Raw genomic sequence first — 15,964 nt, 5'->3', positions numbered from 1 at the left:
GATGTGGGTTGTTTTTTTTTTTTCAATCCCTCCTGCAGAGAGGATTTAGAAACCACTGCTAGTTACCAGGCACGTTCAGGAGCTGATTTCAAGGCCGGGCACTAGCACCAAGCAGCGTAGCAAGTTCACGCCTCCGCCTGGCTAGACCCCAGAGCCCGTGCAGAGGCGCTGCAGGCAGGCCTGGACCCTTGCTGGCTTGTGGTGAAGGCTGCATGCAGAAGCTGCGTCTTTTTGGGAGCAGGCACCAGAGTCCCATTATGCTGGGAGGGGAGAGGTGGGGACCTGAGATGGGTGCCTGTTTGCGGCAGGTGTGGGGGAGCTCCCCGGGGGCCTGTGCTTTGGGAACCGGAGCCCGCTGCCCTCACCGAGCCAGGCTTTTGATGCCCTTGTACCTGGGGTGGGCATTTAAAGAAGGGCAGGGTGCCGCCATCTCCATCCAGGCGTGCCGAGTTAACCCCGTGCACACTGGGGGTTGACCGTATGGTGTAGGGTATGGGTGAAGGTGGCTTCTTACACGCTTTCCTGTAGCGGAGACCCAGTTAGGGCCAAAAGCATCCCTCACAGATGATAACTGTGTGGCGTCTCCAGGACCCACCGATGCTCCCAGGAAGGTACTGAGGTGGTTTGCCATTGACTTTCAACCGGAGGATGGTTGCCGTTCATTCATCTGTGTCTGGGTGCAGTTTAGTGAGCTCCCCTACCTGGCACCCTTGCCCCCTCCTGCCTGACCATGGAGTAAAACTCCTTTTCGACCCCAAATGTGGTGATCGGGCTGACCCTAAGCAGAGGGGCAAGACCCGCAACCAAGAACCTCCGGGTTTTAGTCCCAGCAGGAGCATTGGCGCAGCCCAGGTGCGAGCCCCAGCCTACAGCCAGGGTCTCTGAGGAAGGTGGCAAAAAATCCCCCTGATGCATGACTAGGGACCCGGTGCTAGGGCACAGCCCTGCCCTTGCAGGGGGCTCTCGATGCCCTTGCACGGCAGCAGTCTCCAGCTGGTTCTGCAACAAGGGCAGCTGCATCTTGCGCCCGTATGACAGGGAACAGGGCGGCGTCTGGGCCTGACCGCCCGCTCCTCGGTGGTGACTCCATGGAGCCTGGCCCCTCCTGTGCTGGTGCTGGGGGTGTGGTGGGCATGTACCAAGACACCCCGCAGCCAGCCAAGCGATCAAGGTCCCTTGCTGACGACCGTATTGGGTCCAGACAGCCGTGCACTGCATCCCAGCAAGTGCAAGTTAAGGGTGGCATCTGGCTCTTTGCACAGCGCTTTGGTGATGGGTCTCGAGGTGTCACACGAAGCTCACTGCCATTGCCCCCGCTAAACAGCTGGGGAAACCGAGGCAGGGCAAGATGGTGTGACTTCCCTCAGTTAGTTAGCTGGTACTAACACCCCAGTCTCCTGAGTCCCCCTCCACTAGCTTTGCTTGCCTGCGCTCCTTCCCACCCTGCAACGTGGCTCCTGGGTGGCAGATTGCCCCGGCTTTGCCCTGTGTCACTGCAGCTGTCTGGGAAGAGGTAGGTGCTCTTCAGGGCAGGTGTCTCCTGAAGCGTGTGTTTATGGGGTGCCTTGAAAGGCTCTGCCAGGGTAGGGGGGCAGGAGGGTCGTGGCACAAAGCAGGGACGGCGAGAGGCAGAGCCGGAGGAAGCGCGCTCAGCTGCAGCCCTTTCCAATTTTAGCTCCACGAGCGCTCCCTCTGCAGCTGCAACGCCGCACGACCATAGTGCAGGGCTCCCGTCCCCACCGGCCCCGGGCTCTGCAGGGGTGCAAGCCCACGCTCCCCTTAGCACGGTCCCGGCTACCCACCAGGACTTCTGCACAGCGGCCTGTCCCTTGATGGCAAACAGTCTCATGTCCCAACCGCTGCAGCTGCAGCTCCGGTCTCCTCCAGACACACGCATGTGCACACGCAGCACCCCCACAGCGTGGAAGTGCAAATCCCACTTAGGAGGGCAGTGGCACAGTAAGTCCTTTACCTGTGTGGGGCTTGAGTGGACAGACTAGCCTCTCTCCATGCATCTCCCTGGTACTGACCTTGAGAAGCAGTTGGCAGAGCGCAGCACGGCCCCGGCTCTAGGGAGTCGGAGAAGGAAGGGGGGAGCCGAGGTCCCCGGGGAATGCCAGCGCCCGGCCGTGGAAACTGGGTGGAAAGGGAAGGGAAATAAAAGCAAGCGAGCTGTCCTTCCGCTACTGCATGTGTCCGTCTGTCTGGCGGCTGTTCGTCTTGCTGGCTGCCAACCCGCCCCCCCCCAGCCCCCCGTCTCTCCCCCGGGTGGCTCCCTGGAGTGAGGTGAGCTGCAAGTGGAGTGTGGCAGGCTGGAGATATTTTTATTTTAGCTCAGCATTGCAGAGGGGGGTTGGTTCAGGAGCTGCCTGTCAAACCAGCTGCCAGAGAGCCAAAGTTAATTCAGGACAAGTGGAGGGGTGGGGAGGGAAGAGGGACGAGGAGGCCTGGCACCGGGGCTGGCAGCCGGGGGCATTGGACCGGGCGCGGGAAGGTTCGCCGGGACTTTTCCCTCCTACTTCTGGGTCAGGCCGTGTTTCTCCAGGATGGCTCATGTTTGCCTCCCAGATTGGGGCTTGTGGCACTGCTGACTTTCCCGGGCTGAAGTGGGATGTGCTTTGCTCCGTGCCGGAGAATCAGGCTCCCGTCGGGAGTTTTATGCGGAAAAGACCCCCTGAGCCCATGCGGGGACCGTCTCACTTCTAGGCGCCGGCTGGTGCTTTCAGCCAGTCTCCCCTTGGCTGCTGGGGACTGGGCAGGCCCTTTGCCAAAATCAGAGAGCGATGCACCTGTGAAGCTGCCTCGTGATGTCCCTTCCCAGCTCTGGGGCCAGGCAGACCCTGGGAGGACCCTCCTGAGCTTTCCCCCAGGGTGGAGTTCAGCTGGGTGCACCCTGCGTGCCGTTGTGAGCAGCACCAGGCTCAGGACAGGGCCCCGCTTTGCCCTCTTCTGCCTCTGTGGTGCTGCTGTCCTCTCCTGGGCAGGTGAGGATGCAAGGAGACAGGAACCATGTGCTCCAGGGAGCATCCCAGAGGGGCTGGGCCAGGCGGTGCTGGCACGAGGGAATAGCCCACAGGCTCCATATGCGATCCGGGCATGGGGGTCTGGGCAGAGTCAGGTCCTCTCGCCTACCCTGAGCCCTCCCTGTGCTGGTGTGCAAGCTCTTAGCCTCTCTAAGGCACTGCGAATGCCAGGCCCCAGCTAGTGCTTTTGGGGCACTGTGCCAGGCCAGCTGGCAGCAGTGTGGCATGACAACGGTGCTGGATCCTAGCCAGCTGTAGGCACCGCTGGGGAAGGGGACTGCAAGGGGCAGGGAGGTGAATGGCTTCGTCCAAGCTCTTGCATTGGTTTAGTAGCTGAACCCAGGTCCCTCGACCCCCGTCAGGCCCCCGCTTGCTGGACTGAGTTTCCTTTCTTCGTGCAGGTAGCTGGCTCTTAAGCATCCCTCTACAGCAAGTCATGGCCCTCCTCACCACAGTCTGATCCCTTTTCCTGGTTCACACCACGCCCATGGGAGGTAGGGGCTGCACTCTTATCCCCATTTCACAGATGGGGAAGCTAAGGCACACAAGGACCAAGTCACTTGTGCAGAAGCTTGTGGCAAAGCAGGGGCACAAAGCCAAGCACCAGACCATCCTGCTCGTCTTCCACCCGTTATGCCCAGCGTGGGACCAACCTGAGCATTCAAACTTGTGTCTGGAGCGGGGAGTACAATGCACCACGGGCCTGATCTTGTTCCCACTGAAGTCAAGGGGAAAATATCCTATGACTTCAGTGCTGCAGGATTGCCAGCTCCACCCCCCACCCCCAGCCAGGGTATTCAATAAGCCAGACCATGGTGTGCTCCTTTCCCAGCACAGGAGAGGTCTTGGCACGGCTGGCTGCATAACAAGCCTTCCAGCCTATGCCAATAAATCACTTCTCTCCGAAGTCCTGTGCAGTAAAGGGGCCGGGATCCAGTGCCCTTGTGACCCTGAGAAGAAAGTAGCAAGGCGATGCAGTCCCCGTCTCTCTGCCAGACCTCCTCCTGCACGCAGCACAGGGAGCAGGTCCTTGTCAGCCTCCTTCCTGCAGTAGTGCCTGGGGGCAGGATGGCTTGTGCCGTATGTGGGAGAGTCCCTGCCTCCCAGCCTGGAGCTCATGCCATAGGCTTGCAATGTCTTGCATAGTCTTGTCTACAATGCAAGACAACCGTGAGACCTCTCCCTCAGCCCGGCCACTGTCTACCCACCGCGGCCTGTTTTTGCTTGTGTGCCCTCGGGGCAGCCAGGCCACTGGCAGAGAGGGATGCCCTCCAGTCCACCGCTCGATGACTAGCTGGGATGGACAGTGTCTGTCTGCGGGACGGGGTCCCCAGGCTGCGGTCTAAATACGGGCTTTGTGGCTTCAGCGGTCAAGCCTCAATCAAGTCGGGGCCTGATGGCTGGATGATGGCTGAATACAAATTAAAGATCGGAAAATGGTTGGGGGGCTGGGACACACGACTTCTGGGGAGAGGCTGAGGGATCTGGGCTTACTGAGTCTGGAGAAGAGAAAACTGAGGGGGATTGAATAGCAGCCTTCAGGTACCTGCAGGGGGGTTGCAAAGAGGATGGAGCGGGACTGTCCTCAGTGGGGGCAGATGACTGAACAAGGAGCAATGGGCTCAAGTTGCAGCAAGGGAAGTTGAGGTTGGATATTAGGAAAAACTTGCTCACCAGGAGGGTAGTAAAACACTGGTGCAGGTTACCCAGAGAGGTGGTGCGATCTCCATCCTTGGAGGTTTTTAAGCCTCCGACTAGATAAAGCCTTGGCTGGGATGATGGAGTTGGGGCTGGTCCTGCCTAGGGCAGGGGGTTGGACTAGATGTGTCCAGCCGCAGCATCATGCATGGTGCTTTCACTTCCTTCTGGGCCAGACATCTGCTGGGCGACCTCCCGAGGTCCCTTCCAGCCCTCATTTTCTATGATTTTGCGATGATAAAGAATTGATGGTGGTACCAATGTTGCTGAATATGTCCATTAATGATCTCAGCACAAAAAAAGTAGGGGTGAGCTGAAGAAATTTGCTGGTGAGGTGCAGTCAGGAGGCACTGTCAGGGCAGTGGAGGATCGGAATATCATCCTGGAAGAACTGGATGATTTTGAAGCCTGGATTGTTAGAAACGGGATAAAATAGAAATAGCACAAAATGCCAGGTCATGCACTTGGAGAGCAAGAGCAAGAATTTCTGTTATAAGCAAAGGCCTCACCAGCTGGAAAAGGCAGAGGAGAAAGCTGTGAGTGTGGGGGGCTGCGAGTCAGCCGCGTGACCCCCAGATGTACCGATCGAGGTAGTTCTAGAAGGGATAGAGAAGGGTCAAAGTTGGTGCAAAAACATACGGACATAACCAGGTAATGAATAAATTAGGGCTGGACACTAGAAGGTTTCTCATCAGCAGAGCAGTGAGGCTCTGGAGCAACTTCCTGTGATGATGGGAAGACAAATTACCTGGTCAGCTAATGAAAGGGATTAGCAACGTACTTGCTTGTGACACCAAGAGACTGGACTCTGCGGCCAAGTAGGTGCCTCCTAGTCCTATGTTAGACATACTCTGTTAGGCCTGGGCTGGAAAAATGCCCCTTGTCCAATGCCTAGCTCTGCAGAAGGGGTTAAATGATCATGGGATTCAAGCTGGGCGCTGTCTGCTGCGAAACGTGGCTCACACAGAGCCTTTCCCGGCTGGCTTGTGCACCGGGTCTGGTGCCAAAGAGCAATTGCACAGATTTGCATTGTGATCTGGCCTCCAAAGAACAAGGGAGATCTTGGAGAAAAGGACTTTGAATGCAGGAATCGCCCAATCTGCCGGCTGGCAAACACACCCGGCTCCAGCGAAGGGCGGCTGGCGAAACAGAGCTAGTAGGCAAGGAGGAGTTGGTTCAGGAAAGACACGGGGCGGTGGGAGGCACCAGGGCATGAATGACTACTCCCACATAAAGGAGGGTTGTTACGGGCGGTAGCGATTGCTCCATAATTAAGGCTGCAGCTGAGTTTCTGCTACAAGCTCGCTCTCTTCCCAATCGCAGGGCAAATCCTACCAGCCTCCAAACCGGCAAGTCTGACTCAGAGCTGAGCTGGATGCTATAACCTGGCGTAGATCAGACAAGGGGCTCCTGGACTGAGCTGTTCAGCAGCCTTTTGAGGTCCTCAGGTATATGGGCCGCCCAGAAAACAATATTTTGTCCTTGTCCGCTCTCGTGGGGCTCTCCCAGCTCGGAGCCGCGGTGCTGGGCTGGCGCTGAGCTGGCTTCTGGATAAAAGCACCCGTAATTGTGCTCTGATGGCTGCAGGTTTGAGTGGACTCTCCCGTCCAGGGCTGGGCTGTCTAATGGAGCGGGAGGGTGCTGGAAGCCTCTTTATTTCTCTGCATAGTCTCCAGAAAGGATGTATCTGCCCCGTTCATGGTGGGCCCTGGCTGGCTCTGTCTCTGTGTCTCTCTCGGGGTCCTTCGTTGTCTTGATTTGCTGCTTGCACCAACAGCCCAACTAAGACCGATTCGATGGACTCCAGAGCTTCCCTTTGCTCCAGTGTTGCCCGATCCCTCGTACTGCATTCGGGGCTAGACTGTGGCCATGAGCCGGCGTGGACGTGTCACAGGGACTGCAAATAAAGCGGGGTGTGATTTCTGGCGGGGGGTGCTCAACCTTTTCACACCATGGGCCGGATCGGGGCCCGGGGCCTCATGCCACCTCCGTCTGCTCCCCCCTAGGTTCAGGCCCCCATCCTGCCTTGTGTGCTCAGTCCAGCGTGCAAGGCCACAGCCCACGTTGCTCCTTATGGACCTATGGAGAGTCGCACGAGTTGGATGACGTGACACCAGGAGCCAGATCTAGCCCATGGGCCAGGGGTTGAGCACCCCTGATTTCTGCGTTTCCTTTCTGTCTCTAACATCTGCCAACCCCGTGCAGGCTGGGCTGCCTGCAAGAGTACAGGATGCTCAGCAAGACTCAGCCCCGTAGAAACAGGGCTGGATTCCTAGCTTGGTTCCTCCATTGAAGTCACTCTGGATGTGCATCAATGTAAACGCCTGTAAGGACCTCCTGCCCCATGCAGAGATTTCCCCTGCTGGTCTGCAAGATGCACAGTTTCTGTCCCCAGAAAACTGCATTTCACGATTTTCCCTCTTGGCACGTCCTTGATCGATGGCACCAAAACCACTGGCGTGCTTGCTAGACTGGGCACGTGGCCCATGGAGCTTCAAGCTATGGGAGGAGGAGACATAGAGGGAAGTGAGGCTGGACTGCCTCGAATTCAGGCCCAGGAGTGCTCTGTGCCTCAGTTTCCCCACCTGTATAACTGAGCAAATACCTCCTGAGCTGCTGCAGGTACTGGGATGCCTAACAGACTTGGATGTAGAAGAAGCCCTGCATTAGATATTAGGAAAAACTTTCTCACTAGGAGGGTAGTAAAGCGCTGGAACAGGTTACCCAGAGAGGTGGTGGACTCTCCATCCCTGGAGGTTTTTAGGACCTGGCTGAGCTAGTTGGGGCTGATCCTGCTTGGAGCAGGGGGCTGGACTAGATGACCTCCTGAGGTCCGTCCCAAACCTCATTGTCTGTGATTTCCATGGCAGATGGTCCCACGTGTACAGGGACCTGTGCATTGCATTTGGGGATCCGGGCGACTTTGCCTGCCATCCTGTACAGACATCCCCACCAGGAGCCTGGGAAGAAACCTCCCTCTTGTAGGCGAGATGCTGTATTAAAGTCCAGCCTGACACATTGGAGCTCAATGTAATTTGCTGCACGCTTAGAAGGAAAGTAATTAAGATACCTGCGCCGATAAGCGTGGAAACTCAATTTGTCATGAGGCAGGTGCCTGCGGACAGCACGTTGCTTTGACAGCCTCTCGATTTACAACTGGCCACGGCCGTACATCAAGGAGCCGTGGAGACGGTGGAAGGAGTCTATCGCCTCCATGAGGGCTGGGGCAAGCGGAGGACCGATGGGCATCCCCACTAAAGGGAGGGGACAGCCCCAACCCAACCTTCCCTGTATGGCTGTAGCAGGCACTGGCAGCAGCTCCTGACCCCTCTTGATTTCCTTGGGGAACTGAAATCATTTTGCTGGGTGGGTTATCACACACGGCCTTTGCACCAATTTCCATAGCGAGCCATGAACACACGGACATTGCTCAGGCTGCTGGCACCGCTACTGGCTCCACCAACCCTCGCCCCAGCTCGGCAGGACCCCTGCATGGGAGCGTAGGCTCTGGGGGTCGTCATGCTAGCCTCAGGAGCTCCAATTAGGGATGCTCAGACCATTGCAAGGTTTTTTTTTTTCCCATCAGATCATGTTGATTTGCAACTGCTGTGGCAAGGGGGCTTCTTGGAGCCAGGATAGACTTGCCAAGGGTAAGCCAAGAGCAGTGCCCTGGTGGTTAGAGACTTCCCAGGGAGGATGGAGACCTGGGTTTAAGTCCCCGGTCTGCCCGGCTTCATTTCCTCCATCCGAGCCTCGACCATTGGGTTTTGGGCTCTTCCAGGGCGAGTCTTACCATCTCTTCCACATCAGTAGCACAAGAGAGTGAAGCTGCCGTTATAGCCAGCGTGAAAGTGGGAGACTGATCTGGATCAGAGGAGGTGACCCACGGTCGTCCACATCCCCCCCGATGACCTTGGCTGGGTTTTTGTCCTGGAAACCCCTCAAAAAGCCGGTTTCCTTCCCATGTCGAATGGGGGAAATTCTTCGACGTGCCCGTGGATCACGAGGCCTGCTCAACACCCCGGAGAGACACACAGCTGGGACAGAGCGGCTCGTGGCCTCGTGAGCACCACGGTACCCTCGGACTTACCTCCCAGCCCCAGGCAGAGCCTGTCCTCAGACTCCTCCAGCTGCAAGTCTTCGTCTTTCTACCTCTCCACAATGCTGCTGGTTCTGGTCTGGAGCCTCCCACACCCGAGAAGTGGTGGGGCAGGTTAGGCCTGACTCTCAGCTGGCGATGTGGAGCTGGCGAGCAGCGTCTCTTGGCCCTGGGTGAGTCTCTAATGCAGCTGCCTATGGCCCCAGGTGCTGCAGTGTGCCGTGAGTTTGCTCGTGCTCTGCTTTGCTGATGGGTGCAGCACAGCAGGTGCCCCAGGCAGGGTTGGGGGCTGCCCATGCACGGAGGTGAGAGCCCCTGGCAAGGTGTAGTTTAACAGCGTGCAACTAAAGTAGCGTGGGATGGTGACTGGAGTGCCCGGGGTGTGGGCTGCTGCGGAGGAAGGAGCTGTGTGAATTGCTTTGCAACTCCAGACGTAGATGAGCGCGGCTCCCAGGCAGTGGAGGCACAAAGGGCTCCTTTGTAAGGCGGCAGCGCCATCCCCGCTGGGGACGAGACGCAGGCTCCAGCCGGGTGCTTACCGATGGCATGAGCCGTTCGACGTGCATCGGAGCCAGCGAGATCCGTGCACCCTCTCAGTGGGGCCCTGCCTTCATCCTCCTCCTAAGCAATGTGTTGTGCCAGGGAGCACAGTGCCCAGAGCCTGCAAGGGGGGGTGTCGCTTTGGGCTTGTCCCCAGTGTGCAGCTGGGGAAACTGAGGCACGCAGCGGAGGAGGGTCCTGATCAAAGTCCGCTCTTCGCTGGGTGCCCTGCGTGTCTCAGGAAGGAAAAGGCACATTTGGGAATTGCAGCGTGGGCAGGTGGGGATGCGCCTTGAGGTGGCTTCGGAGCGATCGCCTCCAGGCCTCTCTGCCCCTTCTCCCTGCTGTTCGCTCGTGTGTGCTCCCTGTCCCTTGCTCTCCTCCCCGCTTGCCCCTTCCCTTCTCGCTCTCTCTTTGCACAGGATCTGCACCGTGCTGATCACCTCCGTCTGCCCTCGTGCTGTGCCGGACCCAGCCCCGTGACCAGGCCAGCCTCTTCTACCGCGATGTCGTTCTTCCTCTCCTGCTCAGCTGTGGTCCTTGCTAACCAGCTCGGTTCCTCCGGCGTGACTGACGCCCACGTCCACCCCGTCAGGCCCTGCGTCACCCACTTTGACTCAGCCCTCGAGCTCCCATCCCGGCTGCCTCCACGTCTCAGTTCAGGGACGCGCCACGAGAAGCGACCGAAGGCGACGTGACCTCTTCCTTCCCTGTTGCGCACGCTTCCCCTCCTCTCCTCCCAGCCTTTGCCTGCCTCGCAGACCCTCTCCCATCCTGGCTCCTGATCTCATTTGCTCTCAGACCCATGCCGGGCCCTCCTGGGCTCCTCACGAACCTCTTCTCAGGCTCGCTTTCCCTTTGCACTTCAATCCAGTTTCAGGATCCTCTGCCTTTGTCCTGATTCCCCGGCTCATGCGTCTCTCCGGTACCTGCCTCCCTTCTCCCTCATCCCTAAGATCTCTGCACATGAGGTCGCTGCTTGCAGCCAGGGCCAGATTCACCTTTCAGTGGGCCCCAGGCAAACAAACTCTAATCATCCTTCGCTGGGTCCTTCGGGATTTGCACTCGTGCTCTCCATGGCTGTCTCAGTCTGGGTCCCCTTCTGCACTTTATCTCCGGGCAATCTCCTCTGCACACACATCGACTCTCACCTCTGTCCAGAGGACTCACCTCTACCTCTCTGCTCCAGATGTGTGTCCAAATTGAGATTGTGGCTAGGGTCTTGGATAGCTCCCAGGGGAGGTCGAGCTGTCAGTCCCAGCTAAAGCAGACTATAATAGGTCCCTCGTCCTGCTCATAGCTCTTCCCATGATTTCTTGGTTTGAGCCCTGGAGTACACCACTGGTGTGCTTCGCACCCCTACCCTCAGTGTCGTGTTGGACTCACGCCCGGGTCGCATCAGCATCTCCCACAGTCTTTCTGCATAATGTCTCTCCGAGGCCTTCGTGTCCACCCTCAGCGCTGTTAACGCTCCCATTATCTCATGCCATGATTGCTGCCCGGTTCCCATTGAGTGTAGTTTTGCCCTGCTCCTTTCCATCCAGAATGCTGCTGAAATGACCATCGTCCTAACCTGTCCCGTTGACCAGGGCATCCCTGACCTGGCTCCCATTTCTCTGCTGACACAAGCTACTGGTCTTAGCTTTCAAGGCCCTTCACTGCCTGCTCCCACTGCAGTACCACGCTGATAGCCGTCGTGCAGGACACGGGAGATGGTGCTGGAGGCTGGTTCAGCTTCTGTGAGAGCTTCAAGCTCGGGGCGCTGCTTTTTAAGGAGGATGTAGAGCAGGAGTGTTAAAGATGCAAAGGAAGGGGCTGGAAATTGGGTCCTGAAACTGGGTCTAGAGGTGAGTGAGAACTGACAAAGGGCTTGCGACGCGAACAGGATGAGGACGTGGGGGGAGAGGTGTGCTTCGTGTGAGCAAGAGGAGATGGAGGGGTGCAGCCTGCCCCACCTTGATCTCCCTTTCCAAAGCAGCAGGTTTGAACTGCAGCAGAGCAGAAGGAGATCCAATCTCAGTGAAGTCTGCTGACCTGCGAGAGCAGCAGGGCAGTGGCGCAACATGCCCGTGGGGACCAGCGGGGAATCGCCATCACTGGAGGTTTTCCAGCATCCATCTGGGATGGTTGCAGAACAGCTCACGCTGCAGGGAGCTGTATTAGGTGCCCCTGGAGGTTACTTCCAACTCCACGATTCAAATTCAGCTCTTAAAAGGATGAAGAAGAACTGAAGAAGGCTCAGAGAAGGGCACCAAGGATAGCTAGGTGCGTCTACACGTTCGCTAATGTGCCGTAGTTAGGGCGCTTTAAGTTTAGTACTCGTATAACCAAGTACTAAATCAGTGCACAGTAACTGGTGCTACATGGTACTGGCACACAGTGTTTTAGTAACACTAACTGCACAGTAGCATATTACCACGGTTTTTGCCCTGCATGCTATTGCGCAGTAGAATTAGGCTACTTTGACTCATGTAGACGCACCCTTAGTGGCATAGAGGGGCTTCTATAGGAGGAGAGGCTAAAGAGGCTAGGCCTATTCAGTTTAGAAAAAAGATGCTTGAGCAGGGACATGATGAGGGTTTCCAAAGCACTAAATGGCAAAGAGAAAGTCAAGTGGGATTTATTATTTACTGTCTTTCACAATGCAAGAACTAGGGGTCAGAAAATGGAACTAGTAGGTAGTAAGTTTAAAATTAATGCAAGGAAGCTCTTCACCCAGCGCGTCGTTAGCGCGTGGAGCTCGTTGCCACCATGTGTCGTGCAAGCTGAGTGCTTAGCCAGATTCAAAAAGGGATTGGACATATCCAAGGAAAGGGGCATCAGTACAGGAGTGGGGGCACAGCCTCGGCATCAGACCTTCCTGGACAGAAGTTGCATCTGCTGGTTTGACCCAAATCAGTGCAATCTGATCCTACCTTCGACCAGGTTTATCTTAAACCAGGTTTAGCCATTTATTAAACTGGTTTATGTGCACTGGGCTTCTGTTCTGTTACAGGTTTAAGCCAGTTTCTGATCACTTAAACTGGGTTACGTGTAACTTCTGTCCCGGGCCTAAATGCCGGAGGTGGCAAGTGGGAGAGGAACAGTGGCACCTGCTCTCTGCCGCTGCGTGCTGCAGAAGACCGGCCAGACGGACCTATGGTTTGACCCAGTCAATGGCAATTTTTATGTTCTTAAACCTCTGTTAAGTACTGCCCAGGACACTGTCTTGTGGCATCCCCTGTCTGTCCGCATCAGGCTCTGAGACCCGAGACAGGGAACACCTCCTTGTCCTGCGTAGTACAAACACCTACCACAGCGACCCTCCGTCCTGTCTGGGGGATCCTAGCTGTGACGGTAAAGCAGACAATAACCCTCTGGGATGGCACGGCAGGCTGCGCATTGCTAAGGGAGGTGCAGCAGAGTTTCTGGGCCCGCAGGAGCCGAATCCTTTCCCGGCTCTGAGCAGCTTTGCTGCAGACACAGCGACGTTTCTGCAGCTGAGATGTCCATAGATGCTCTTTTTTTTCCATTGTTTGTCATTGGCAAAGCAGCCTGTGATCCTCTTGGCTGGTTATTAACCGTGGCCGGCTTGGTGACTTTTCATTAAGCCCTCAGGACCCCAGCCATAAAAATCATTTAGCTTTAATTTATGGCAGGTGTAATTTTTTTTTTTTCTTCAAATGTGATTTCCAATATAATGTGATTTATTTTTAATGCAACTAATCCTCCTTCCTCGCTGCAAAGGGCCCATCCTTGGTTAATTACTGTGAGGGCTGGCACTCTACTGCTGATGGGGAATTTACGGCTCGTGTTAGCATTTTCTTTCCAAATGTCCGCTTCGCTCTGGTCATCGGGGGCGTCTGTTCCCGGAAGCCAGGGCATCGTTAGCTGAGGTCAGCAAGCTAAATAAACAAGGGGAGGGGCAGCCATGATCCATGGACTTTAATGGAAAGGATGCTTGACTTGGACTCAGAGGGGATGAATGACCTGGTGTAACGTGACTGGTATACTGGGTTCATACTGGAAAGGAGGGTGACTCCAGTTACTTCCAAAGCTACCTGGGGTTATTTCTGCCAGGGTCGGGCATTGCCGAGAGTCGGAAAAAGTATTCGAGCATTGGGCCCATAAATCTCTCCCAGGATCTAGGAGATGGTCTTGAGAGGGGGAGTGGGACAGTAAATACTAACCCAGCCCTTTTCAATTCAGCTTAGCACTACCCCATGTCTCAGAGCCTGCGCCCCTCAAAGCCAGAGGGAGATTGTGCTGTTATTGCTGGGGGAGGCCTCAAGCCTTTGTTTTCAGCGTAGAAGCTGTGTCAGAAGTTTGCTTTGAAGTGAGCACCAGCTCCCCCCTGCCGCTGCATCCTGCCCCCAGGGTTGCAGGGACCAGGCCAGAGCTGCCTGGGCTCCAGAAGATGCCACGAGAGGCAGTGAAAGAGGTGGCTGCCATGGGCAGTATGCCAGGGGTTGTTGCCACCTGGGCTACAGGTGAGCTGCCCGGTTGTCTGCCTATACAAGAGGCAGGAGACTGGGCTGCAGCTTTGATGGCCGGCAGCCCAAAACCCAAGAAGAAGCACTTATCTCAAAGTCGGCCACCCAACCCAATATAGCTGGAGAGACTCAAGGGGGGAGTGAGCGTGTCCCACAGACCGGCACCAGGTCTTCTTGACGTCGAATCTCCATTTCTCCCTCCGGTCTCTAGCCTATCAGCATACATGGCTTGTTTTTAAATATTCTCATAAATCATCTCGTTTTATTCAAATGTCTTTGTTCCGAACTGGACTGAATGCCTACGGACTTGAAGATGTCCGTGGGAAGGTTACAGCCGTGGAGGGCAGGGTTTCACGTCGCCTTTCTGCCCTGTCGTGGACCCACCTTGGTTTCTTGCCCTCTTGGGTTATAACCTTCGCTCACAAGGCTGCTTTGTTCTTGCTCTTTATCTAAGAAACGTAACACAAATGCATCTGTTATGGCAATCAGCATCTACCTCATTTGGTTGCATTCACCAGTGCTACAAATATTTTTACGGGAAAGCTGCTTATTCGCTTATGTCTGCTTTCAGGCTCTGCACTCCTGTTAATTTGATCCCCTTCCTGGCTTTGCTGGACATGGTTGACGGTTTCCTTTCCTTTGCTAACCAAGGTAGCTGTCACATCTTCCAAGGGTCATTCAGAAACAGGCTTTGGGGGCCTTTTGTTTTTGCCACACTTCTGCAGCTTGGCTGAGACCCCTTTGCAAAAGGCCAAGGCAGGCAACAGCGTGAGACTCCTGCTGGTTGTTTGATCAACCCAGCGCGTGTCTTTGGGCCATCTTGATTGATGCTGAGGGCATCTCATGCTTCCTGAGATGCAACTAGGGGGCTGGGAGATGCAAGGGCCAAATCAAAATGGTGCTGGCTTGAAACACGGCCAGGCTCAGTGAGCCTGACCTGGCCTCCTGTGAGCCCTGGTCCCATCAGCAGCTCTCCAGCTGCCCTGTGCAAAGCAACAATGGGCACGACAGGGAGGAGCATCCAGATGAAGAGCTCCTTGGCCAGGAAGATTGAGCCCGGCCATTAAAGGGCAACGAAGAGGACCTGTTTCAGGTGGATTACAGCCTCAAAGGGTCTTAGTGTGGAAAACACCTGGTATTCCCATGGCTCAGGACTTGTGTTGGTTGCCAGTTGTCCTAGGAAGGCTTTCCCCACCCTCCTCACCATGAAGGGTTGCAGCAACATGGTCATAGATTGGGCAGCAGGAAACATGTCTATGCTGATAGAGCAGGGAGGCCTGGGAAGTTGTAGACTCTCCATCACCAGAGGTGGTTAAGAAAAGGTCGGACGGTCACTGGTCAGGGCTGATGTAGGTGTAGCAATGCCCATGATCTACTGTGGGTATTTCCCAGGCTTGTTTCTATCTGGGCGTTGCTGGTTGCCACATGGGGCATTGGTATGTTTTGCCTTCCTCGGTAGCATGAGACCTGGGTTTTTCCCTATCATCCTCTGGGCAGCCACTACATTAATCAGCTTCTTCCCTGTCGTTACATTGGCAGCACTCAAGTCTCACATGCTTTTGCCAATGCCATGTTATGGGGTGGGGGGGACAGCCATGTCTGTGAGGGTCCCTGCAAGAGCTGGAAGTGATAATTATGGGGGTTCCTTGGGCTAATGATTGATGACAAATTCAGGCGAACAGACTCAACGAAGGCTATTCTTTTCAACACAGTGTCCCAGTCCTGCCGGAGGGCTGGGAGGTGCCCTGACTACCCTGCCCTATCGGCTTATCACCCTTGCTGGGTGCTGAGAGATGTCCTCATCTGCTCTCCCTGCCTGGGGAATGTGCTTATTCCCTGGGAAAGGGCTGACTTGGTTAAAGGGCCTCGATCCAGCAGGGGCGTAAGGCACGGTGCTGTCTTAGTCCAGGCTGTGAGCTCCCTGAGAGGGGTGTAGGCCAATGCATTTAGCAGAGGGGGGACGCCATTCAGCAGGCTGGGTCTATGCCCCCGCTCCTTGATGTCCTGCTCTCCCCCTGCACTGTGCATGGCATCTGGGCACTTCCAGGGACAACGCGGTTTCCATGTGGGCACCGCGGCCTCGTTGCAGAGTGACCCAGTGTCCCCTGTGCACCACACCCGCACTGCGCAGG

At 56.0% G+C, this 15,964-nt stretch overlaps 1 protein-coding gene across 1 annotated transcript in view; it reads right to left on the bottom strand.

The window, feature by feature from the left end:
- Nucleotides 1–2,212, bottom strand: part of HHATL (hedgehog acyltransferase-like) — a 43,889-nt gene extending 41,677 nt beyond the window's left edge. Inside the window, exon 1 of the mRNA XM_019507927.1 lies at nucleotides 2,031–2,212. The gene's annotated coding sequence lies outside the window, so the exon portion shown is untranslated. The remainder of the gene's footprint in view (nucleotides 1–2,030) is intronic.
- Nucleotides 2,213–15,964: the final 13,752 nt, after the last annotated feature.

Source organism: Gavialis gangeticus, unplaced genomic scaffold (genome assembly GCF_001723915.1).
Source record: "Gavialis gangeticus isolate Ggan-Ray unplaced genomic scaffold, GavGan_comp1, whole genome shotgun sequence".
NCBI lineage: Eukaryota > Metazoa > Chordata > Crocodylia > Gavialidae > Gavialis > Gavialis gangeticus.
This window is presented reverse-complemented; position numbering and strand designations above follow the sequence as displayed.